The sequence below is a fragment of the Pristiophorus japonicus genome, chromosome 9 (genome assembly GCF_044704955.1).
Source record: "Pristiophorus japonicus isolate sPriJap1 chromosome 9, sPriJap1.hap1, whole genome shotgun sequence".
NCBI lineage: Eukaryota > Metazoa > Chordata > Chondrichthyes > Pristiophoridae > Pristiophorus > Pristiophorus japonicus.
This window is the reverse complement of record NC_091985.1, coordinates 149,267,101-149,291,496: the sequence shown is the minus strand read 5'-3', so window position 1 is coordinate 149,291,496 and position 24,396 is coordinate 149,267,101. Positions and strand designations below refer to the sequence as shown.

The 24,396-nt window shown below is 44.4% G+C and overlaps 1 protein-coding gene across 4 annotated transcripts in view; it reads left to right on the top strand.

Moving 5' to 3' along the window:
• LOC139273272 (syntaxin-binding protein 5) overlaps nucleotides 1-24,396 on the top strand; it is a 268,702-nt gene that overhangs the window by 66,365 nt on the left and 177,941 nt on the right. The window contains exon 1 of one of the 4 annotated variants that reach the window (XM_070889954.1): nucleotides 14,795-14,862. The exons of the other annotated variants lie outside the window; for them this stretch is intronic. The gene's annotated coding sequence lies outside the window, so the exon portion shown is untranslated. Of the gene's footprint in view, nucleotides 1-14,794; nucleotides 14,863-24,396 lie in introns of those variants that run through there. 4 annotated transcript variants of the gene reach the window in all.

The window sequence follows — 24,396 nt, the reverse complement described above, 5'->3', positions numbered from 1 at the left end:
ATAAATTTAAGACAGAAATAGACATTTTCTTAACCGATAAGGGATTATGGGGAGCAGGCAGGGAGGTGGACCCGAGTCCATGATCAGATCAGCCATGATCGTATTGAATGGCAAAGCAGGCTCGAGGGGCCATATGGCCTACTCCTGCTCCTATTTCTTATGTTCTTATGTTATGTTTATGGTCCTTGTTTGAGTAAAGTGTCTTTGCCATGCAGACTGCCATCCCAAAGAGTTTTAGTTATAACGAGAACAAAAGCAAAATACTGTGGATGCTGGAAATTTTAAATTTAAAAACAGCAAATGCTGGAAATACTCAGCAGGTCAGGCAGCATCTGTGGAGAGTGAAGATGAAAAGTCATCGACCTGAAACATTAACTCTGTCTCTCCACAGAAGCTGCCTGAGCTGCTGAGTCCAGCATTGTTTATTTTTATTTATATAAGGATCTGACCTTGTATGTACTATTTAGTTACTGTTTTGACCTGACTATGGAGACCAGACGCAGCTCTAGATAGGAGTGCCTATGTAATTCAACGAAAGAATCATTGGTGACTTAATCTACATATTGATTGGGCTAACCAAACTGGTAGCAATACTGTGGAGGAGGATTTCCTGGAGTGTATAAGGGATAGTTTTCTGGACCAATATGTCGAGGAACCAACTAGAGAGCAGGCCATCCGAGACTGGGTCTTGGTAACGAGAGAGGATTAATTAGCAATCTGGTCGTGCGGGGCCCGTTGGGGAAGAGTGACCATAATATGGTAGAATTCTTCATTAAGATTGAGAGTGACACAGTTAATTCAGAGACTAGGGTCCTGACCGTAAAGAAAGGAAACTTCGACGGGATGAGACGTGAATTGGCTAGGATAGACTGGAGAATGATACTTAAAGGGTTGACGGTGGATAGGCAATGGCAGACATTTAAATATCACATGGATGAACTAGAAAAATTGTACATCCCTGCGTGGCATAAGAATAAAAAAGGGAAGGTGGCTCAACCGTGGTGAACATGGAAAATTAGGGAAAGTGTTAAATCCAAGAAAGAGGTATATACATTAGCCAAAAAAAGCAGCAAACCTGAGGACTAGGAGAAATTTAGAATCCAGCAGAGGAGGACTAAGGATTTAATTAGGAGGGGGAAAATAGAGTATGAGAGTAAGCTTGCAGGGAACATAAAAACTGAGTGCAAAAGCTTCTATAGATATGTGAAGAGAAAAAGAAAAAGAAAAAGACGACTAATGTAGGTCCCTTGCAGTCAGAATCAGGTGAATTCATAATGGGGAACAAGAAAATGGCAGACCAATTGAACAAATACTTTGGTTCTGCCTTCACTAAGAAAGACACGAATAACCTCCCGAAAATACTAGGGGACCGAGAGTCTAGCGAGAAGGGGGAACTGAGGGAAATCCTCATTAGTCAGGAAATGGAGTTAGGGAAATTGAAGGGACTGAAGGCCGATAAATCTCCAGGGCCTGATGGTCTGCATCCCAAAGTACTTAAGGAAGTGGCCCTAGAAAGAGTAGATCCATTGGGGTCATTTTCTAACATTCCATGGACTCTGGTTCAGTTCCTATGGATTGGAGGGTAGCTAATGTAACCCCACTTTTTAAAAAAGGAGGGAGAGAGAAAACAAGGAATTATCGGCCGGTCAGCCTGACATCGGTGATGGGGAAAATGCTGGAATAAATTGTTAAAAATGTAATAGTACACATTTGGAAAGCAGTGACAGGATCAGTCCAAGTCAGCATGGATTTATTAAAGGGAAATCCTGTTTGACAAATCTTCTAGAATTTTTTGAGGATGTAACTAGTAGAGTGGATAAGGGAGAACCATTGGATATGGTGTATTTGGACTTCAAAAGGTTTTTGACAAGGTCCCACACAAGAGATTAGTGTGCAAAATTAAGGCACATGGGATTGAGGGTAATGTATTGATGTGGATAGAGAACTGGTTGGCAGACAGGAAGCAGAGAGTCAGGATAAATGGGTCCTTTTCAGAATGGCAGGCAGTGACTAGTGGGGTGCCGCAGGGTTCAGTGCTGGAGCCCCAGCTATTTACAACATACATTAATGATTTAGAAGAAAGAATTGAATGTAATATCTCCAAGTTTGCAGATGACACTAAGCTGGGTGGCAGTGTGAGCTGCGAGGAAAATGCTTGGAGGCTGCAGGGGGACTTGGACAGGTTAGGTGAATGGGCAAATGTATGGCAGATGCAGTATAATGTGGATAACTGAAGTTATCCACTTTGGTGGCAAAAACAGGAAGGTAGATTATTATCTGAATGGTGACAGATCAGTAAAAGAGAGGTGCAACGAGACCTGGGTGTCATGGTACATCAGTCATTGAAGATAGGCATGCAGGTATAGCAGGCAGTAAAGAAAGCAAATGGCATGCTGGCCTTCAAAGCGAGGGGATTTGAGTATCGGAGCAGGAAGGTCTTACTGCAGTTGTACAGGGCCTTGGTGAGACCACACTTTGAGTATTGTGTGCAGTTTTGGTCTCCTAATCTGAGGAAAGACAATTCTTGCTATTGAGGGAGTGCAGCGAAGGTTCACCAGATTGATTCCCGGGATGGCAGGACTGACATATGAAGAAAGACTGGATCGATTAGGCTTATATTCCAGTGAAACTTCTAATTCTCCGAGATCCTCAGGACGTCTTCGGCCTAGGCGTAGCGCAGCACAAGGGGTGGGGGCGGTGCCAGGTCCCGGCGCTGAAAACAGTGCCGGGACCTCTGCACATGCGCGCTAGAATGTATGCGCGTGTGCAGTAGCTCCTGGCACCCCGACACTCTGCAGGCTGTGTGGGAGGGGCCCTGGCGTTCAACCTCCGTTCACCCACCCACCCCCCCCCAGTTGATGTTGATGTGTCAGCCTCAGCCGGGAGCCTACACTTATTTATAAAAAAGAGAAACAACTGTCCTCACTCAGCAGATATAAGGCATTTTAGGCCATTTTAAGTGATGTGTTTAATTCTTTAGTCCTTTGTGTTTAATGCTTCCCACCCCTCGTCTCTGGCTGTGCCTGCACTGAATTTAACTCTTGTCTAGGTTTTTCAGAACTTACAAACGTGGACACTTACGCTGTTCTAAGTTAGTTTGGAGTAACCTTTCGCAGTTCAAACTTGCAAAACGGGCCTAAGTGGCTGGGCACGCCCCCATTTGAGAAAAAAACTGAACTAAAACGAAACTAAACTTACTCACTAGAACTGGAGCAAGCTAAATGCTGAGAATTGCGATTTCTAAGATACTCCAAACTAAACTAGTTGCTCCAAATTGGAGCAACTCCACCCGAAACTTGGGCCCGTGAATAGGCCATTCAGCTCCTTCAAGTCTGTTTTGCCATTTCATTAGATCATGTACCTCAACTCCATTTAACCACTTTTAATAAAAATCTGTTCATCTCAGTCTTGAAACTTTCAATTGACCCAGCATCCACAGCCTTTTGGGAGACAGAATTCCATATTTCCATTACCCTTTGTGAAAAAGTGCTTCCTGATTCCTGATAAATGGTCCAGCACTAATTTCATGATTGTGCACCCTTGTTCTGAATTTCCCCACCAGAGGAAATTGTTTTTCTGTACCTACTCTTATTGAATCCTTTTATAATTTTAAACACCTCAATTGATCATCGCTCAACCTTCTAAACTCAAGGGAATACAATCCAAGTTTATGCAATCTAACTTCACAATAAGCCCTGAATCTACATTGTACCCCCTCCAATGCCAATATCCTTTCTAAGGTGTGGTGCTCAAAACTAAGCTGTTATCTGACCAAGACTCTGTACATCGGATGCATCACTTCTCACTTTTGTATTCCTACCCCCTTGAGATAAAGGCCAACATTTCATTAGACTTCTTGATTACTTTTTGTACCTGTGTGCTAGTTTTTAGTGATTTGTGTATCTGGATGCCCAAATCCCATTGCTTCTCCACAGTTTCTAGCCTCTCGCCTTAAGGAAATATTCTGATTTGTCTTTGCTGGATCCAAAGTGGATGACCTCACACTTCCCCACATTGAACTCCATCTGCCACAGTTTTACCCACTTGCTTAATCTGTCTTTGTCCCTTTGTAACTTTCTGCTCCCATCCACACAATATTGCCTCCTAATTTAGTGCAGTAAGCAAACTTGGATTTACAACTCTCCATTCCTTCATCCAAGTCATTAATCTATATGGAGAGAAGCTGAGCCCCCAGTACAGATACCTAGGGAGCACCACTTGTCACATTCCGCTAATCAAAGAATTAACCCTGCTCTCTGTCTCCTACCTCCCAACCAATTATCATCCCACATCGTAATATTACCTCCAATTTCAATGTGCTCTCATTTTTGCTACATAGCTCTTGTGTGGATCTGTATTGAATTCTTTCTGGAATTACATATAGACAACATCCATAGACACTCCCCTGTCCACCTTTTTAGTGACCTCCTCAAAAAGTTCAACTAGTTTAGTGGTTTAGTGAGTGCCGGTATGCTGGGCAGTTCACAATGGGTGATGGTGTTACACTGATTGCTGGTACCCTGGGCAGTTCACATTGGGTGATGGTGTTACACTGATTGGTACCCTGGTTAGTTCACAGTGGGTGATGGTGTTACACTGATTGCTGGTACCCTGGTTAGTTCACAATGGGTGATGGTGTTACACTGATTGGTACCCTGGGCAGTTCATAGTGGGTGATGGTGTTACACTGATTGCTGGTACCCTGGGCAGTTCACAATGGGTGATGGTGATGCACTGATTGTGAACTACTCAGGGTACCAGCAGTGGTTGATGGTGTTACACTGATTGCTGGTACCCTGGGCAGTTCATAATGGGTGATGGTGTTACACTGATTGCTGGTACCCTGGGCAGTTCATAGTGGGTGATGGTGTTATACTGATTGCTGGTACCCTGGGCAGTTCATAATGGGTGATGGTATTACACTGATTGCTGGTACCCTGGGCAGTTCACAGTGGGTGATGGTGTTACACTGATTACTGGTACCTTGGTCTGTTTACAGTGGTGCATGATTCCGAAGTAAAGGCTGTCTGTAGGAGATCACCCTTGAATGATCTGTTGCAATTTACTGCACAGGTGTCCGTCAACTACCTCCTGAGGCTGTGGTTTGTTAGTAACAACTTGTATTTATATAGCACCTTTAATGTAGTAAAACGTCCCAAGGCACTTCACAGGAGCGTTATTAAACAAAAATTGACACCGAGCCACTTGAGGAGAAATTAGGACCAGATGACCAAAAGCTTGGTCAAAGATGTAGCTTTTAAGGGCGTCTTAAAGGATGGCGAGGTAGCGAGGTGGAAAGTTTTAGAGAGGGAATTCCAGAGCTTTAGGGCCTTGGCAGCTGAAGGCATGGCCACCAATGCTTGAGCGATTAAAATCAGGGGTGCCCAAGATGCCAGAGTTAGAAAAGCGCTGATATCTCAGGGTTGGGGGGCTGAAGGAGATTGCAGAGATAGGTAGGGGCAAGGCCATGGAGAGATTTGCAAACAAGGATGAGAATTTTTTTAATCGAGCATTGCTTAACCAGGAGCCGATGTAGGTCAGCGCGTTCAGGGGTGATGAGTGAACGAAACTTGGTGTGTTAAGACACAGGCAGTAGAGTTTTGGATGACTTCAAGTTTACGGAGGGTAGAATGTGGGAGGCCAGCCCAGGAGTGCATTGGAATAGTCAAGTCTAGAGGTAGCAAAGGCATGGATGTGGGTTTCACCAGTAGATGAGCTGAGGCAGGAGTGGAAATAGGCAGTCTTCGTGATGGCATGGATATGTGGTCGGAAGCTCATTTCAGGGTCAAATACAACACCAAGGTTGCGAACAGTTTCAGACAGATTTTAGAGAGAGAGAAAGAGAGATGAATGACATTTCTGATTATCCAGTAGGATCGAGAGAAGTGGTGGTGAGGGAGAGCTGGGTGTCATCAGCATACTTGTGGAAACTGACTCTGTTTGTGAATGATGTCGCTAAGGGGCAACATGTAGATGAGGAATAGGAAGGGGCCAAGGATAGATCTTTGGGGGACACCAGAGGTAACGATGCGGGAGCGGGAAGAGAAGCCATTGCAGGTGATTCTCTGGCTACGATTAGATAGATAAGAATGGAACCAGGTGAGTGCAGTCCCACCCAGCTGGACAATGGTGGAGAGGCGTTGGAGGAGGATGGTGAGATCAACTGTGTCAAAGGCTGCAGACGGTCAAAAAGAACAAGGAGGGATAGTTCACCTTTGTCATAGTCACAAAGGATGCCATTTGTGACTTTAATAAGAGCTGTTTCAGTACTGTGGCAGGGGTGGAAACCTGATTGGAGGGATTCCAATATGGAGTTCCTGGAAAGATGGGCACAGATTTGGGAGGCAACAACACGTTCCAGGACTTTGGAGAGGAAAGCAAGGTTGGAAATGGGGCGGTAGTTTGCAAGGATGGAAGGATCAAGGGTTGTTTTTTTGAGGAGAGGGGTGATGATGGCAGATTTGAAGGAGAAAGGGACAGTACCTGAGGAGAGAGAATCATTAACAATACCTACTCACATGGGAGTCAGAAAAGGAAGTTTGATGATCAGTTTACAGGGAATAGGGTAAAGAGAGCAGGAAGTGGTTATCCTGGACAAAGTAAGCTCGGAGAGAGCAAGAGGGGAGATCAGAGAGAAACTGAAGAAAGATGCGAGTTTGGGGCAAGGGCAAGGGGGGGAACCTTCGAGCAAGTTTGGCCCGGTGGGTGAAGGGAAGGAGGGGAAGTGACAAATACAGTTGATCAGATGGTCTCAATCTTAGTGACAAAGAAGTCCGTGATCTCCTTGCACTTGCTGCTGGAGGTGAGGGTGGAGGAAATATAGGAGAGGGGTTTAAGAAGATGGTTTGAAGTAGTGAAAAGAAGCCAGGGTTATCTTTGCATTCCAGAATGATCCTGGCAAAGTGAGCAGTTTTGGCAGACGAGAGCAGAACTTGATAGTGCTTTATGTGGTCTAGCCAGATCTGGCAGTGAAAGGCTAAACCAGTTGCCGCCATATCCGTTCATGTTTGCGTCCCTTGGACTTTAGGGAGCGGAGATGAGACCGTACCAGGGAGAATGGCCAGGGTGAGAGAGTAATTGTTTTAATGGGGACGAGGGCATCAAAGGTGGTGTGAAGGTGTGGTTGAGCAGATTAATAGCTGCATAAATGTCGTGGTGAATGGAGGGCCAAAGGCTAGACAGTTGGGATTTTAAAAGTGCAGTTGTAAGTGAGTTGTGAGAGTGTTTTTTCCAGGTGGAAGTAGGGTTCGGAAGAGGAAAAGAGGATGTGGGTGGAGATCATTGTTAATTTGAAGCTCTCTTATTTTCACCATGTTAAATGCAAGAACATATTTACACAAGCATAAGAACGTAGGAAATAGGAGCAGGAGTAGACCATTTGGCCCCTCGAGCCTGCTCCGCCATTCAATAAGATCATGGCTGATCTGATCATGGGCTCAGCTCCACTTTCCTGCCCGCTCCCTATAACCCTTTACTCCCTATCGCTCAAAAATCTGTCCATCTCCGCCTTAAATATACTCACTGACCCAGCCTCCGCAGCTCTCTGGGGCAGAGAATTCTATAAATTTACAACCCTCAGAGAAGAAATTCCTCCTCATCTCAGTTTGAAATAGACGACCCCTTATTCTAAGACACTGTTCCCTTGTTTTAGTTTCCCCTATGAGTGGCAATATTCTCTCTGCATCCACCTTGTTGAGCCCCTTCATTATCTTATATGTTTCAATAAGATCACCTCTCATTCTTCTGAACTCCAATGTATATGGGCTCAACCTATCTTCATGAGTCAACCCCTCATCTCCAGAATCAACCGAGTGAACCTTCTCTGAACAGCCTCCATTGAAAGTATATCCGTCCTTAAATGCGGAGACCAAAACTGTACATAGTATTCTAGGTGTGGCCTTAACAAACTCCTGTACAGTTGTAGCAGGACTTCTCTGCTTTTATACTTAATCCCCCTTGCAATAAAGGCCAACATTCCATTTGCCTTCCTGATTACTTGCTGTACCTGCATACTAACTTTCTGTGTTTCATGCACAGGTCCCTCTACTGCAGTACTTTGCAATTTTTCTCCATTTAAATTATCATTTGCTTTTCTATTTTTTCTTCCAAAGTGGATAAGCTCACATTTTCCCACATTATACTCCATTTGCCAAATTTTTGCCCACTCCCTTAGCATGTCTATATCGCTTTGCAGATTTTGTGTATCCTCCTCACAATTTGCTTTCCCACCCATCTTTGTATCATCAGCAAACCTGACTACATTACAAGTCATTAATCTAGATTGTAAATAGTTGAGGACCCAGCACCGATCCCTGCGGCAGCCCACTAGTCACTGCTAACCGGAAAATGACCCATTTATCCCGACTCTCTGTTTTCTGTTAGTTAGCCAATCCTCTATCCACGCTCATATATTACCCTCAACCCCGTGAACTTTTATCTTGCGCAGTAACCTTTTATGTGGCACCTGATTGAATACCTTCTGGAAATCCAAATACACCACATCCAATGGTTCCCCCTTATCCACCCTGCTTGTTACATCCTCAAAGAACTCCAGCAAATTTGTCAAACATGATTTCCCTTTCATAAAACCATGCTGACTCTGCTCGATTGAATTATGATTTTCCAAATGTCCCGCAACTGCTTCCTTAATAATGGACTCCAGCATTTTCCCAACGATAATGTTAGGCTAACTGGTCTATAGTTTCCTGCTTTTTGTCTGCCTCCTTTTTTAAATAGGGGCGTTACATTTGTGGTTTTTCAATCCGCTGGGAGTGCCCCAGTATCCAGGGAATTTTGGTAGATTACAACCAATGCATCCACTATCTCTGTAGTCACTTCTTTTAAGACCCTAGGATGTAGGCCATCAGGTCCAGGGGACGTCTGCCTTTAGTCCCATTATTTTATTGAGTACAGGTACCACTTCATTAGTGATGGTGATTGTATTAAATTCCTCCCTCCCTTTCGCCCCTTGATTCACCACTATTGGGATGTTTTTAGTGTCTTCTACAGTGAAGACCGATACTGCATGGATGAACTACAACAATTGTACATTCCTGTCTGGCATAAAAATAAAAAAGGGAAGGTGGCTCAACCGTGGCTATCAAGGGAAATCAGGGATAGTATTAAAGCCAAGGAAGTGGCATACAAATTGGCCAGAAATAGCAGCGAACCTGGGGACTGGGAGAAATTTAGAACTCAGCAGAGGAGGACAAAGGGTTTGATTAGGGCAGGGAAAATGGAGTATGAGAAGAAGCTTGCAGGGAACATTAAGACGGATTGCAAAAGTTTCTATAGATATGTAAAGAGAAAAAGGTTAGTAAAGACAAACGTAGGTCCTCTGCAGTCAGAATCAGGGAAGTCATAACGGGGAACAAAGAAATGGCGGACCAATTGAACAAGTACTTTGGTTCGGTATTCACGAAGGAGGACACGAACAACCTTCCGGTTATAAAAGGGGTCGGGGGGTCTAGTAAGGAGGAGGAACTGAGGGAAATCCTTATTAGCCGGGAAATTGTGTTGGGGAAATTGATGGGATTGAAGGCCGATAAATCCCCAGGGCCTGATGGACTGCATCCCAGAGTACTTAAGGAGGTGGCCTTGGAAATAGTGGATGCGTTGACAGTCATTTTCCAACATTCCATTGACTCTGGATCAGTTCCTATGGAGTGGAGGGTAGCCAATGTAACCCCACTTTTTAAAAAAGGAGGGAGAGAGAAAACAGGGAATTATAGACCGGTCAGCCTGACATCGGTAGTGGGTAAAATGATGGAATCAATTATTAAGGATGTCATAGCAGTGCATTTGGAAAGAGGTGACATGATAGGTCCAAGTCAGCATGGATTTGTGAAAGGGAAATCATGCTTGACAAATCTTCTGGAATTTTTTGAGGATGTTTCCAGTAGAGTGGATAAGGGAGAACCAGTTGATGTGGTATATTTGGACTTTCAGAAGGCGTTCGACAAGGTCCCACACAAGAGATTGATGTGCAAAGTTAGAGCACATGGGATTGGGGGTAGTGTACTGACATGGATTGAGAACTGGTTGTCAGACAGGAAGCAAAGAGTAGGAGTAAATGGGTACTTTTCAGAATGGCAGGCAGTGACTAGTGGGGTACCGCAAGGTTCTGTGCTGGGGCCCCAGCTGTTTACACTGTACATTAATGATTTAGATGAGGGGATTAAATGTAGTATCTCCAAATTTGCGGATGACACTAAGTTGGGTGGCAGTGTGAGCTGCGAGGAGGATGCTGTGAGGCTGCAGAGCGACTTGGATAGGTTAGGTGAGTGGGCAAATGCATGGCAGATGAAGTATAATGTGGATAAATGTGAGGTTATCCACTTTGGTGGTAAAAACAGAGAGACAGACTATTATCTGAATGGTGACAGATTAGGAAAAGGGGAGGTGCAAAGAGACCTGGGTGTCATGGTACATCAGTTATTGAAGGTTGGCATGCAGGTGCAGCAGGCGGTTAAGAAAGCAAATGGCATGTTGGCCTTCATAGCAAGGGGATTTGAGTACAGGGGCAGGGAGGTGTTGCTACAGTTGTACAGGGCATTGGTGAGGCCACACCTGGAGTATTGTGTACAGTTTTGGTCTCCTAACCTGAGGAAGGACATTCTTGCTATTGAGGGAGTGCAGCGAAGGTTCACCAGACTGATTCCTGGGATGGCGGGACTGACCTATCAAGAAAGACTGGATCAACTGGGCTTGTATTCACTGGAGTTCAGAAGAATGAGAGGGGACCTCATAGAAACATTTAAAATTCTGACGGGGTTAGACAGGTTAGATGCAGGAAGAATGTTCCCAATGTTGGGGAAGTCCAGAACCAGAGGTCACAGTCTAAGGATAAGGGGTAAGCCATTTAGGACCGAGATGCGGAGGAACTTCTTCACCCAGAGAGTGGTGAACTGTGGAATTCTCTACCACAGAAAGTTGTTGAGGCCAATTCACTAAATATATTCAAAAAGGAGTTAGATGAGGTCCTTACTACTAGGGGGATCAAGGGGTATGGCGAGAAAGCAGGAATGGGGTACTGAAGTTGAATGTTCAGCCATGAACTCATTGAATGGCGGTGCAGGCTAGAAGGGCCGAATGGCCTACTCCTGCACCTATTTTCTATGTTTCTATGTTTCTATACAAAATACTTATTCAATGTCTCTGCCATTTCCCTGTTCTCCATTATTGATTCCCCAGTCTCATCCTTTAGGGGGTCGACATTTACTTTAGCCACTCTTTTCCTTTTTATGTACCTGTAGAAACTCTTACTATATGTTTTTATATTTCGTGCTAGTTTACTTTCATCATCTATCTTCCCTCTCTATCAGTTTTTTAGTTGTTCTTTGCTGGCTTTTAAAAGTTGCCCAATTCTCTGGCCTCCCACTAGTCTTGGCCACATTGTATGTCCTTGTTTTCAATTTGATACCATCCCTTATTTCCTTCGTTTGCCACGGATAGTTATCCCTTCTCTTAGTCTTTCCTGCTCATTGGGATATATTTTTGTTGCGAGTTATGAAATATCTCCTTAAATGTCTGCCACTGCTCATCAACTGTCCCATACTTTAGTCTATTTTCCCAGTCCACTTTAGCCAATTCTGTCTTCATACCTTTGTAGTCTCCTTTATTTAAGCTTAGGACACTGGTTTGAGAACCAACTTTCTCACCCTCCAATTGAATTTGAAATTCAACCATGTTATGGTCACTCATTCCGAGACGATATTTTACTACGAGATCATTTATTAATCCTGGCTCATTACACAGTACTAGATCTAAGATAGCCTGCTCCCTGGTTGGTTCCGCAACGTACTGTTCAAAGAAACTATTCCGGATACACTCTATGAACTCTTCCTGAAGGCTACCCTGACCAATTTGCTTTGTCCAATCAATATGAAGGTTAAAATCGCCCATGATTATTGCCATTCCTTTATTACACGCCTCCATTTTCTTGATTTATACTCTGTCCAACAGTGTAGCTACTGTTCGGGGGCCCGTAGACTACGCCCACCAAGGACCTTTTCCCCTTATTATTCCTTATCTCCACCCAAACTGATTCAACATCTTGATCCTCTGAACCAATATCGTTTCTCACTAACGCACTGATCTCATCCTTTATTAACAGTGCTACCCCACCTCCTTTTCTCTTCTGTCTGTCCTTCCGAATTGTCAAATACTCCAGAATATTTATGGATCTAGAAGAGGCTCATGAACTTTTTAAGCCCACTGCTTTCAGCCGATTATATGACCAGACTTAGCCGGTTTACATGGGTCTCCCAAGAAGAGAAACCTGACATTTTCATCTGGCCCCATAAGCTAATAAAAGTTAGCGACTGACCCTTCTACAATACTGGCTGCATGCTGTCGCTGATATTTGCACAGCCCTTGTAGCTCCTGCTGTTCTCTGGAGGATTTGATATCCAGATTTCTATTTATTCCCAATCTTGTTCAGGAATCCTTTTTAGTGAAGTTTATTGGGTTGCCATGAACTGCTTTTGGTGGTGATAAATGCTTCTCTGTAATGGGAAGAATATCTTGCAATCTGCCAAGTTGGTACTTGTGCCCCCTCATTCTGTGGTTGTAGTTTAGGTTAAGTAACTTTATTACACAGGATATATGACACAGAAACAAGCCATTCAGCCCAACCAGTCCATGCCGACTGTCTACTGTGTATATCTACAGTGTAAAGATCTAGATTGTGTCTTGCCCCAGTGTAATCTTTAGGGAAAACATGTTTAACTTGGAGACCCCTCCTCGTTCCTTTAGGCTCAAGTTACTCTTTGTGCTGCTTGTTTCTGAACTTTCTTCAAAGCATTTTTGTCAATTTGTTATTAGATTTGTGGATTCCAAATCTGGCTTTGATGGACATAAAATAACCTGCTTCCAATTGTAAACATGTACCGTTACTTAGCTGATTGGTTTCCGCAGAACCCCTTCAGTGCTGTCGATGTGTATTGTAATTACCTGGCTGTATGGCTTGGTGTCATCAGCAAATTATAAGGTTTGTATTACATTGAAGATCACCATGTGTATGTTCAGCTTCTGACACTGCAGTCTGGTGATTATGCAGTCTAATTTGTATTTGAGGTACTTGCTTCTTGACTTCTTTTTCAGCAAAATATCCAGAATTTTTTTGACAGCTTTCAATGGAGGAAGGCTTTGTTTACAGTTCCTATTTGTGGCTACCCTATTATGTAGAAACCATTAATTAAAATCTGTTGAGCAGAAAGTCCAAATAGGTTTGATTTTACATTCAACTTGACGAACCTGCTTTTTCTTTTACATAAACTATGTAAGGGTATCTTAACAAAAAAATGAACTGTATAAATAACATTCTGGCTGATTAGGTGGAGGCTACAGATTACTTCAGTCAATGATGGATGATTTACACCTGGCTTTTCTCTGGAATACTTTCCTTTATGATTTTTGATTAGTTAATGTGACAACTGTGGGTCCTCCCTCTCTCTGGGTAGGCCCTCCCCCTCTCTTGGGGTACAGGGCGGGGCCAGTTACACCCTCTACAAGAGCTCTTTCAATAATATGCCCATAGGCTTTTTCTTACTTGCCTGAACTGATAGAAATGCTTAACCTGTTTTTCAACCTGCACTTTAAATAATGTTTAAGTTATCTGCTTAAGTGAAAGAAAAAGGAATATAGATAAACGTAGCTGCTTATTTATTACATCCTCAGCGTCTCAAAGCCCTCACAACTAATGGATTACTTTTGAAGTTTAGTTAATGTTCACTGGCAAGCATGGCAATGCACTGCAGGGTCCCAAACATGGCAAATGAGATGAATGACCAGTTAATTTGTTTTGATGGTTTCGGTTGATGGATGAATGCTGGGCAGGATACTAAGAGAACTCCCTGTTCTTTTTTTTAAACAAGGCTTCGATTTAATGTCTTATCTGGAAGATGGCATCTCTGTTAATGCTGCACTCCCTCAGTAGTGCACTGGGAGTGTCAACCTAGATTATGTGCCCAAATCTCTGAAGTGGGGCTTGTACCCACAAATTTTAACTCTGGCGAGTGTGCTGCTCACTGAGTCACGGGAGCGAACAATTTAACTTTCTAAAATGTTTGGTTAATTGAGCCATTATTTTGATAGCAAGCTTTATAATGCTGGGTCAGTTGGACCTTGTTTAAGTGTCGTTTGATCTTTATGTACATTGGCACAAGTTTCCATACAAATTCTAGAGTATTTAGAATGGAATCCGCACCCAATATTCTCTCCATCCCAAAGTTTTCCTACGTCCACCTCGGTAGCAGTCGGGGAACGCTTTGGCTCTCTGTCCCCTCCCCACCTTGGTTTCAGTCAATAATGCGGCATCCATTTTTCTTAATATGCTTCTGTGAAGAGCCTTGGGACATGTCTCTCCATTAAAGGCTCTGTATAAATGCAGCTTGTTTTATTGTTGGTCAGGTCATTTGGCAAAAGCTCATTTTAAGTGAAGCAAACTGGTTGACAGAACTGTGCTGTCGAGGACATTGAAAATATGCCTACAGGTGCTGAAAAAATACTTCTATTAATGATTTAGGAAAGTGTTTGTGTTCTTTACTCATTGCAGCTAAAATGTTATGGGAATCTCAAGAAAAATTAGGGACACAAGACGAAGAGCACATTTCTGCTGCACACTCTGTTCTCGATGGACGAAGGAATCCATTCTCTGCACCTTCTCACTTGAAATGATTTCTACCCTAATCCTACAAAATCTCAAATTTGAAACTGCATATACCCTGCGCAAAATTCCAGTAGGATGTGAAATAAATATTAGTGACTAAAGATGTCATGTGTATAAGTTTGTTGCAGTGCTCCCGTAAAAGTTGTCAAGAACTGACTGCACCAAATCTAATCCAACAGCCAGTATGTTTGGTAAGTGCTGTTTTATGACTGTCTTTCAGAATGTCATGCTTATTCAGTGAAATAAAGCCATTGTGTTGGAACAAAATTATCAATAATCATATCAATAACTATTCTGAAGAGTAGCGATGCCTGAGTAAAAATGTCTGATAGAATTTTATTTTTTGGGGGGAAAAAAGAAAACCCTGCTGTACAGTTCTGAGCTCATCATGAGGGATGGCAGTGGAAAGCTATTCCACATTTGCAATCTTGTCGAGTCTCACTCATTAAAAGTGTGAAGGTCCTGCTCCCCAGTCCCCTGTGACTCAGCGCCCCAGCACCTGTGCTCTACCCTATGACCCAGCCCCCTGCGCTCTGCCTTGTCACTCTTAACACCAAGCCCCCGTGACTCTGCTCCTGAACTCCCTGTGACCGATTTCTCCCCACCTGTACGTAACCTCTTAGCACCGTGCTTTTTGCAGCTTGTGCCCCTCACTTCATTTGCCCTGCTCCCCACCACCCAGTAAAATATCAGTCACCATTCACACAACCAGGTATTGGTGCAGCCCGTAATCGGCGTCTGGATTGTTGGGTCAAGGCATTGTCGGAAAGTGTGAGGTCATCCACCTTGGGGAAAAAAACAGTAAAAGGGAATATTATTTGAATGGGGAGAAATTACAACATGCTGCGGTGCAGAGGGACCCGAGGGTCCTTGTGCATGAATCCCAAAAAGTTAGTTTGCAGGTGCAACAGGTAATCAGGAAGGCGAATGGAATGTTGGCCTTCATTGCGAGAGGGATGGAGTACAAAAGCAGGGAGGTCCTGCTGCAACTGTATAGGGTATTGGTGAGGCCGCACCTGGAGTACTGCGTGCAGTTTTGGTCACCTTACTTAAGGAAGGATATACTAGCTTTGGAGGGGGTACAGAGACGATTCACTAGGCTGATTCCAGTGATGAGAGGGTTACCTTATGATGATAAATTGAGTAGACTGGGTCTTTACTCGTTGGTTCAGATGGATGAGGGGTGATCTTATAGAAACATTTAAAATAATGAAAGGGATAGACAAGATAGAGGCAGAGAGATTGTTTCCACTGGTCGGGGAGACTAGAACTAGGGGGCACAGCCTCAAAATACGGGGGAGCCAATTTAAAACTGAGTTGAGAAGGAATTTCTTCTCCCAGAGGGTTGTGAATCTGTGGAATTCTCTGCCCAAGGAAGCAGTTGAGGCTAGCTCATTGAATGTATTCAAGTCACAGATAGATAGATTTTTAACCAATAAGGGAATTAAGGGTTATGGGGAGTGGGCGGGTAAGTGGAGCTGAGCCCACAGCCAGATCAGCCATGATCTTGTTGAATGGCGGAGCAGGCTCGAGGGGCTAGATGGCCTACTCCTGTTCATAATTCTTATGTTCTTATGTTATGTTATTGTCTGAGCGAGGGCATGGTGGATAGTGGTGGTGAGTAGGAGTGTGGTGCCATCTTTCAACAGCTGGAAAGCCTGATGTCGAAAGACAGGGTGTAGAATTTAATTTCGTAGCTCCCCTTAGACATGATGTATGTGTAGAGGAGTATGGGAGACTGAGGTCGAGTATGTCCGCAGCACTGCCAGAAAAGGAGGTGGTTGTTGGTGGAGAATGCTGCCGGATGCCTGATGTGTAATTGGAGGTGATGACCTGGATGGTGTGCAGAGCAAATAGTAGCTGTGTGGACCAAAGTGAATACTGGGCAGATAAGTGGGTTTGTCCAGTATCTGGCTGTTAGCAACTGCTTGAGATTTCTTGTGCTTTGGTTGTCCATCAGATGTGCCACTGTTGCAAAGCACCAATAACTGACCACTAGTTTATGTGTATATTTTTGCCAAAAAGCATAACTGATGTGTGGTGTGTGATGAAATGGGTAATAGTGTAGGAAAAGAAATGTTAAATGTATTATTTGAAAATTCATAGAGGTATGATGTGATTTAACCAAAGTGGACTGGAAACAGTTACTTGGAGGTAAGTCAGTGTCAGAGTAGTGGAAGGCATTCAAGGAGGAGATTGTGAGGGTTCAGAACAAGTATGTTTCCTTAAAGAAAAAGGGTGGAACTAACAAAGCTAGAGCCCCCTGGATGTCATGGGGCGTACAGGGTAGGATAAAGAAAAAAAAAGAGGCTGATAACAGACACCGAGGGCTCACTACTGCAGAAACCCTCGGGAGTATAGAAAGTGCGGGGTGAAATTAAAAAGGAAATTAGGAAAGCAAAGAGAGAGCATGAAAAAATATTGGCAAGTACAATCAAGGAAAACCCAAAGATGTTTAATAAATACATTAAGAGCAAGAGGATAACTAAAAGAATATGACCTATTAGAGACCATGAAGGTAATCTGTGTGTGAAGGTGGAAGACATGGGTATGGTTCTTAATGAATACTTTGCGTCTGTTTTCACTAAAGAGAGGGGCGATGCAGACATTGAAATCCGGGAGGAGGAGTATGAAATATTAGATTGAATAGGCATAGTGAGAGAGGAAGTATTAATGGGTTTAGCAGCTTTGAAAGTGGGTAAATCCGCAGGCCCTGATGAAATGTATCCCAGGCTGTTGAGAAGCGAGAGAGGCAATAGCAGTGGCTCTGACCATCATTTTCCAATCCTCTCTGGCTATAGGTGTGGTCCTGGAGGACTGCTATTGTTGTACCATTGTTTAAAAAGGGAGAAAGGGATAGATCGAGTAATTACAGGCTAGTCAGCCTAACCTCTGTGGTGGGAAAATTATTGGGAAAAATTCTGAGGGACAGGATAAATTTTCATTTTGAAAGACATGAATTAATCAAGGACAGTCAGCATGGATTTGCTTACGGGTAGGTCGTTTCTGACTAATTTGATTGAATTTTGTGAGGAGCTAACAAGGAGTACTTGGATTGATGTAGTGTATATGGATTTTAGCAAGGCTTTTGATAAGGTCCCACATGGCAGACTGGTCACGAAAGTAAAAGCCCATGGAATCCAAGGCAAAGTAGCAAGTTGGATCCAAAATTGGCTCAGAGACAGGAAGCAAAGGGTAATGGTCGGTGGGTGTTTTTGTAACTGGAAGGCAGTTTCCAGTGGGGTTCCACAGGGCTCAGTACTAGGTCACTTGCTTTTTGTGGTATACATCAATGATTTAGACTTGAATATAGGAGGTATGATTAACAGGTTTGCAGATGACACTAAACTAGGCCATGTGGTTGATAATAAAGAAGAAAGCTGTAGACTTCAGGAAGGTACCAATAGACTGGTCAGGTGGGCAGAAAAGTGGCAAATGGAATTCAATCCGGAGAAGTGTGAGGTAATGCATTTGGGAGGGCTAACAAGGCAAGGGAATACACAATAAATGGTAGGATACTGAGAAGTATAGAGGGACCTTGGAGTGCATGTGTACACATCCCTGATGGTTACAGTACAGGTACATAAGGTGGTTAAGAAGGCATTCAGGATATTTGTCTTTTTTAGCCAAGGCATAGAATATAAGAGCAGGAAAGTTATGGTTGAACTGTATAAAACACGAGTTAAGCCACAGCTAGAGTACTGCGTGCAGTTATGGTGACCATATTACAGGAAAGATTTGATTGCACTAGAGAGGGTATAGAGGAGATTTACGAGAATGTTGCCGGGAGTGGAGAATTTTAGCTATAAGGGAGGATTGGATAGGTTGGGGTTGTTTTCTTTGGAACAGAGAAGGATGAAGGGTGACCTGGATTGGAAAGACCTATTTCCCTTAGTAGAGGGGTCAACAACCAGGGGACATAGATTTAAAGTAATTGGTAGGGGGTTTAGAGGGGATTTGAGGAGAAATATTTTCACCCAGAGGTTGGTGTGGGTTTGGAACTCACTGCCTGAAAGGGTGGTAGAGGCAAAAACCCTCAGAGCATTTAAATAGTACTTGGATATGCATTTGAAGTGCCGTAATCTACAGGGCTACGGACCAAAAGCTGGAACATGGGTTTAGGCTGGATAGCTCTTTGTCGGCCGGCACGGACACGATGTGCTGAATGGCCTCCTTCCGTGCTGTAAATTTCTGATTCTATGTATCTCAGTCTGTATCTTTGGGGGAAAGGGACAAATGTTTTTTGTGAAACAAAAACAGAAAATACGGAAACATTCAGCAGGTCAGTCAGCATCTGTGGAATGAACGTTTCAGTGTGGATCCTTTGTCTGTTGAACTATAAGAAATTACAGATGAACAGCATTTAAAAGGAAACCGAACAAAGGTAGCATGGAGCGAAAGCAAACACATATGCATGCACATACATGCAAAGTAGAATATCCTGTAAAGTGCTTCAGTGGAAAGCAGAAGATGGTTAAATGGCTGTTGAAGAGACATGTCACATGGAGAATGTGCGAGCAGCTTCCCCATGGTCCCTTCCCACTCCCCCTCACTCTGCCGTCCCTGGAAACACCAGCTGAAGCTGGGATCTATAGTTAAGGTCTGAAGATATTAAAGCCGCCATTAAGAGCAGAGGACTGCAATGTGCCTTACAGAAAGACAAGATGCTGTTCCTCGGTCTTACATTGAGCTTCTCGGGAAGCGTGCAGTAGGCCATGGATAAAGAGGTCTTCACGGTAGAAGACACTAAAAGTATCCCAAAAATTGATAATCGAGGGGCTATTGGCAGAGGGGTACTTAAAATAATCACTATCACTAGGGAAAAAGTACCAGACAAACGAATGGGACTAAAGGTGGACAAGTCCTTCGGACCCGATGGCCTGTATCCTAGGGTCTTAAAAGAAGTGGCTGCAAAGATAGTGGATGCATTGGTTGTAATGTAACAAAATTCCCTGGATTCTGGAGAGGTCCCAGCAGATTGGAAAACCACAAATGTAACGCTCCTATTTAAGAAAGGAGGGTGACAAAAAGCAGGAAACTATAGACCAGTTAGCCTAACATCTGTCATTGGGAAAATGCTGGATTCCATTATTAAGGAAGTAGTAGCAGGACATGGAGAAAATCATAAATCAGTCAAGAGGAGCCAGCATGGTTTTATGAAAGGGAAATCATGTTTGACAAATTTGCTGGAATTCTTTGAGGATGTAACGAGCAGGGTGCATAAAGGGGAACCAGTAGATGTCGTATATTTGGATTTTCAGAAGGCATTCGATAAGGTGCCACATAAAAGGTTACTGCACAAGATAAGAGCTCATGGGGTTGGGGGTAATATATTAGCACGGATAGAGGATTGGCTAACTAACAGAAAACAGAGAGACGGGATAAATAGGTCATTTTCAGGTTGGCAAACTAACTAATCGGGTGCTACAGGGATCAGTGCTGGGGCCTCATCTATTTACAATCTATATTAATGACTTGGATGAAGGGACCAAGTGTAATGTAGCTAAATTTGCTGCTGATACAAAGATAGGTGGGAAAGCAAGTTGTGAGGAGGACACAAAGAATCGGCAAAGGGATATAGACAGGCTAAGTGTGTGGGCAAACATTTGGCAGATGGAGTACAATGTGTGGTTATCCACTTTGGTAGGAAAAATAAAAAAGCAAATTATTATTTAAATGGGGTGAGATTACAAAATGCTGAGGTACAGTGGGATCTGGGGGTCCTTGTACATGAAACACACAAAGTTAGCATGCAGGTACAGCAAGTAGTTAGGAAGGCAAATGGAATGTTGGCCTTTATTGCAAGGGGGATGGAGTATAAAAGTAGGGAAGTCCTGCTACAACTGTACAGGGCATTGGTGAGACCACACCTAGAGTACTGCTTACAGTTTTGGTCTCATTTAAAGAAAGATATACTGGCATTAGAGGCAGTTCAGAGAAGGTTCACGAGGTTGATTCCTGAGATAAAGAGGTTGTCTTATGAAGAAAGGTTGAGCCTATACTCATTGGAGTTTAGAAAAATGAGAGGTGATCTTATTGAAACGTATAAGATTCTGAGGGGGCTTGACAGTGTAGATGTTTCCCCTCACGGGGGAATCTAGGACTAGGGGGCATAGTTTCAGAATAAAGGGTTGCCCATTTAAAACAGAAATGAGGAGAAATTTCTTCTCTGAGGGTCGTGCTTCTTTGGAATTCTGTACCCCAGAGAGCTGTGGAGGCTGGGTAATTGAATATATTCAGGGTGGAGATAGACTGATTTTTGAATGATAAAGGAGTCAAGGGTTTTGGGGAGCGGGCAGGGAAGTGGAGTTGAGTCCAAGATCAGATCAGCCATGATCTTATTGAATGGCAGTTGCAGGCTTGAGGGGCCAAATGGCCTACTCCAGCTCTTATTTCTTATGTAACTTATGTAAGGTCAAAGTGGAACAGGGAAGCGACAGGAAGCCTGGGCATGCACTTGTGGACAGGTGGAGGTGCTCAGTAAAATCGTCACCTAATCTACGTTTGGTCTCCCTGATGTAGAGGAGGTTGCACCAAGAGCAGAAAATACAGATTATTAGGTTGGTCAAAGTACACGCAAATTTTTGTCTTGCCCAGAAGTTGTGTTTGGGGCCATGGAATGTGGGGGAATCTGAAAGACAAGTATTGCATGGTTTTTATGGCTCCTTTGGCGTTTGAGAAAATGCCTAAGCAAGAGTTATGAAATACTGTACTCTTTAAAAGAAAAATGGCCAAATTCTGTCTGGATGAATGTATGTAATAATTGAAACACAGCAGAAGAAACCCAACATAACCTGAAAATGATTCAAGTAGTCTTTCTCACTAAAATGATCAAGAACAAGGCGTCCACTCACTGTGCAGCTCTTCATCTCACGACAGACCCAACTGTGCATTGCAGTGTATGGTTGTTGCACTGACTGATTACTTTCCTGCATGTCAATGAACTACCTTCGTCTTGTCCACTCTATTGAAACTTAGTAAACAAATAAGTCAACTGTGAGCTTCCAAGGGTCCTTTGTTACGATTACATTCATCTGTCTACCATCAAAATATTATAAAAACAGAGTGTCTGTGTGTATTTCTTGACCATCAAATCTCTCATTCCCTTGTCATACTACTCAATCACAATTGTAGGTAAACCTTTTCCAGTATTTCTTGTACCTAATTAACTCGTATGAAGTGCAGAGTAACCAGCCCGTCTGCTCTTGTAGCCAGTGTTGATATGGCGGCTGCTGTTAATCCAGTCAACCTGGGATCGTTTTCCCGCCCCCCCCCAAAAGGATGTTGATGGTGGGGGACTCTGATGCTAGTGCCATTGAAGGTCAAAGGGATACTTTTTGAAACTTTGAAAGCATCACAATCGTCATTACGTGGCACAAATGTTACCTGTCACTTGTCAGCCTAGATGTTATATGTAAGCTGACATGACTGATCCATGATCGGAGACATGAATGAACGCTGGAATCATTAGCAAACGGCTCCACTCCTCACCTTATAATGCAGGAAAGGTCATTAATGAAGCTGTTGGTTGAGCCAATGACACTTCCCTGAGGAACTCCTGCAGTGATGTCCCGGGGCTGTAATTGACCTCCGATAAGCACAACCAGTTTTCTTGTTTCAAATATGATTCTGGCCATTGGAGGGTTTTCCTTTTGATCCTTATTGGGCTGAACTTTGCTCGATGATCTCGGTGCCATACTAGGTTGAATATTGTCTTGAAGTTGAGGGCAGCTGCACTCTCCTTTCCTCTCTGACATTCAGCTCATATATCCATGTTGTCTGGAGCTGACTGGTTTTGGCAGAACTCGGAGCAGAGCTTTGGTGAGCAGGATATTGGTGAGGTAGTGTTGCCTAATGGCAATATTGATGACTCCTTCCATTACTTTACTGATGATTGGAAGGAGCCAATAGGGAGTTAATTGGCTGGGTTAGATTTATGCTGTATTTTATGGATGGGACCTGGGCAATATTCCACATTGTTGGGTAGCTGCCAGTGTCATAGCTGTACTCGAATACTTTAGCTAGCAGAGTGCTAGCATTCTGGCACACAGGTCTTCAGCTATACAGTTCAGATGTTGTCAGGGTCTATAACCGTTACGGTGTCCATTGCATATCAGCTGCTTTTAATATCACATGGTGTGAACCAAATTGATTGGACACATGCATCTATGGTGGTGAGGACCTTGGGATGAGGTCAAGTTGGATCAGCCACTTGGCATGTTTGGTTAAAACACTTGCAAAGACTTCAGCTTTGTCTCCTGCCCTCACATACTGGGCTCCTTCACAGTTGAGGATCGGGATGTTTATGGAGCCGCCTTCTCCCGTTCGTTGCCTAGTTGTACGTTACTTATTTGCTTTGATTCTCTCTCAATTTAGTGCAGGGCCATCTGGACAGCCATGCTCTTAAGGGCTTGGTCATCATATCATCGGCAGTTCCTCGAAATCGAGGAAGACTTTCTTCCACTCTGAGTCCTCAGGTGACTGTAGAGTCCAATACAGGAATTACAGTCTCTGTCACAGGTGGGACAGACAGTGGTTGAAGGAAAGGGTGGGGAGTCTGGTTTGCCGCACGCTTCTTCCACTGTCTGCGCTTGTTTTCTGTCGACTCTCGGCGACGAAACTCGAGGTGCTCAATGCCCTCCCGGGTGCTTTTTTCCCCACTTCGGGCGGTCTCGGGCCAGGGATTCCCAGGGGCCAGTGGGGATGTTGCACTTTATCAAGGAGGCTTTGAGGGTGTCTTTGAAACGTTTACTCTGCCCACCTGGGGCTCGTTTGCTGTGTAGGAGTTCCGAGTAGAGCGCTTGCTTTGGGAGTCTCGTGTCGGGCATACGGACGATGTGGCCTGCCCAAAGGAGCTGGTCAAGAGTGGTCAGTGTTTCAATGCTGGGGCCTGAGCGAGAACACTGACATTGGTGCGTCTATCTTCCCAGTGGATTTGCAGGATCTTGTGGAGGGAGCGCTGATGGTACTTCTCCTGCATTTTGAGGTGCCTACTGTATGTGGTCCACATCTCTGAGCCATATAGGAGGGCAGGTATCATTACTGTCCTGTCGACCATAAGCTTGGTGCCAGATTTGATACTACTTAGCTTGGTACTACTTAACAACTTCACATTATCTCCCCTTCCTCCCCCCCCCCCCCACCCTTCTCTCCTTACCTTCCTCTTCCCTTCTCACCTCTTTCCCCCCACACCCCATCCAATCTCTTCGCTCATTCCATCCCCTCCCTTCTCTCCCCCCTCTCCTTCCCCTTCTCCTCTCTTCTCACCTCTTTCTCTCCCAACCTCCCCATCTCTTCTCTCCTTCCTTTCCTCTTCATTGTCTCCTTCCTCCCCTTTTCCATGCTTTCCCTTCTCCCCGCCACACCCTCCCCCCTTCTCCCCGCCGTCCCCTCCCCCCTTCTCCCCCCTCTCCACCCCCTCCCCCCTTCTCCCCCCGCCACCCCCTCCCCCCTTCTCCCCCCGCCACCCCCTCCCCCCTTCTCCCCCCGCCACCCCCTCCCGCCTTCTCCCCCCCCGCCACCCCCTCCCCCTTCTCCCCCCCGCCACCCCCTCCCCCCGCCACCCCCTTCTCCCCCCCCGCCACCCCCTCCCCCCTTCTGCCCCCTGCCACCCCCTCCCCCCGCCACCCCCTCCCCCCTTCTGCCCCCCGCCACCCCCTCCCCCCTTCTGCCCCCCGCCACCCCCTCCCCCCTTCTGCCCCCCGCCACCCCCTCCCCCCTTCTGC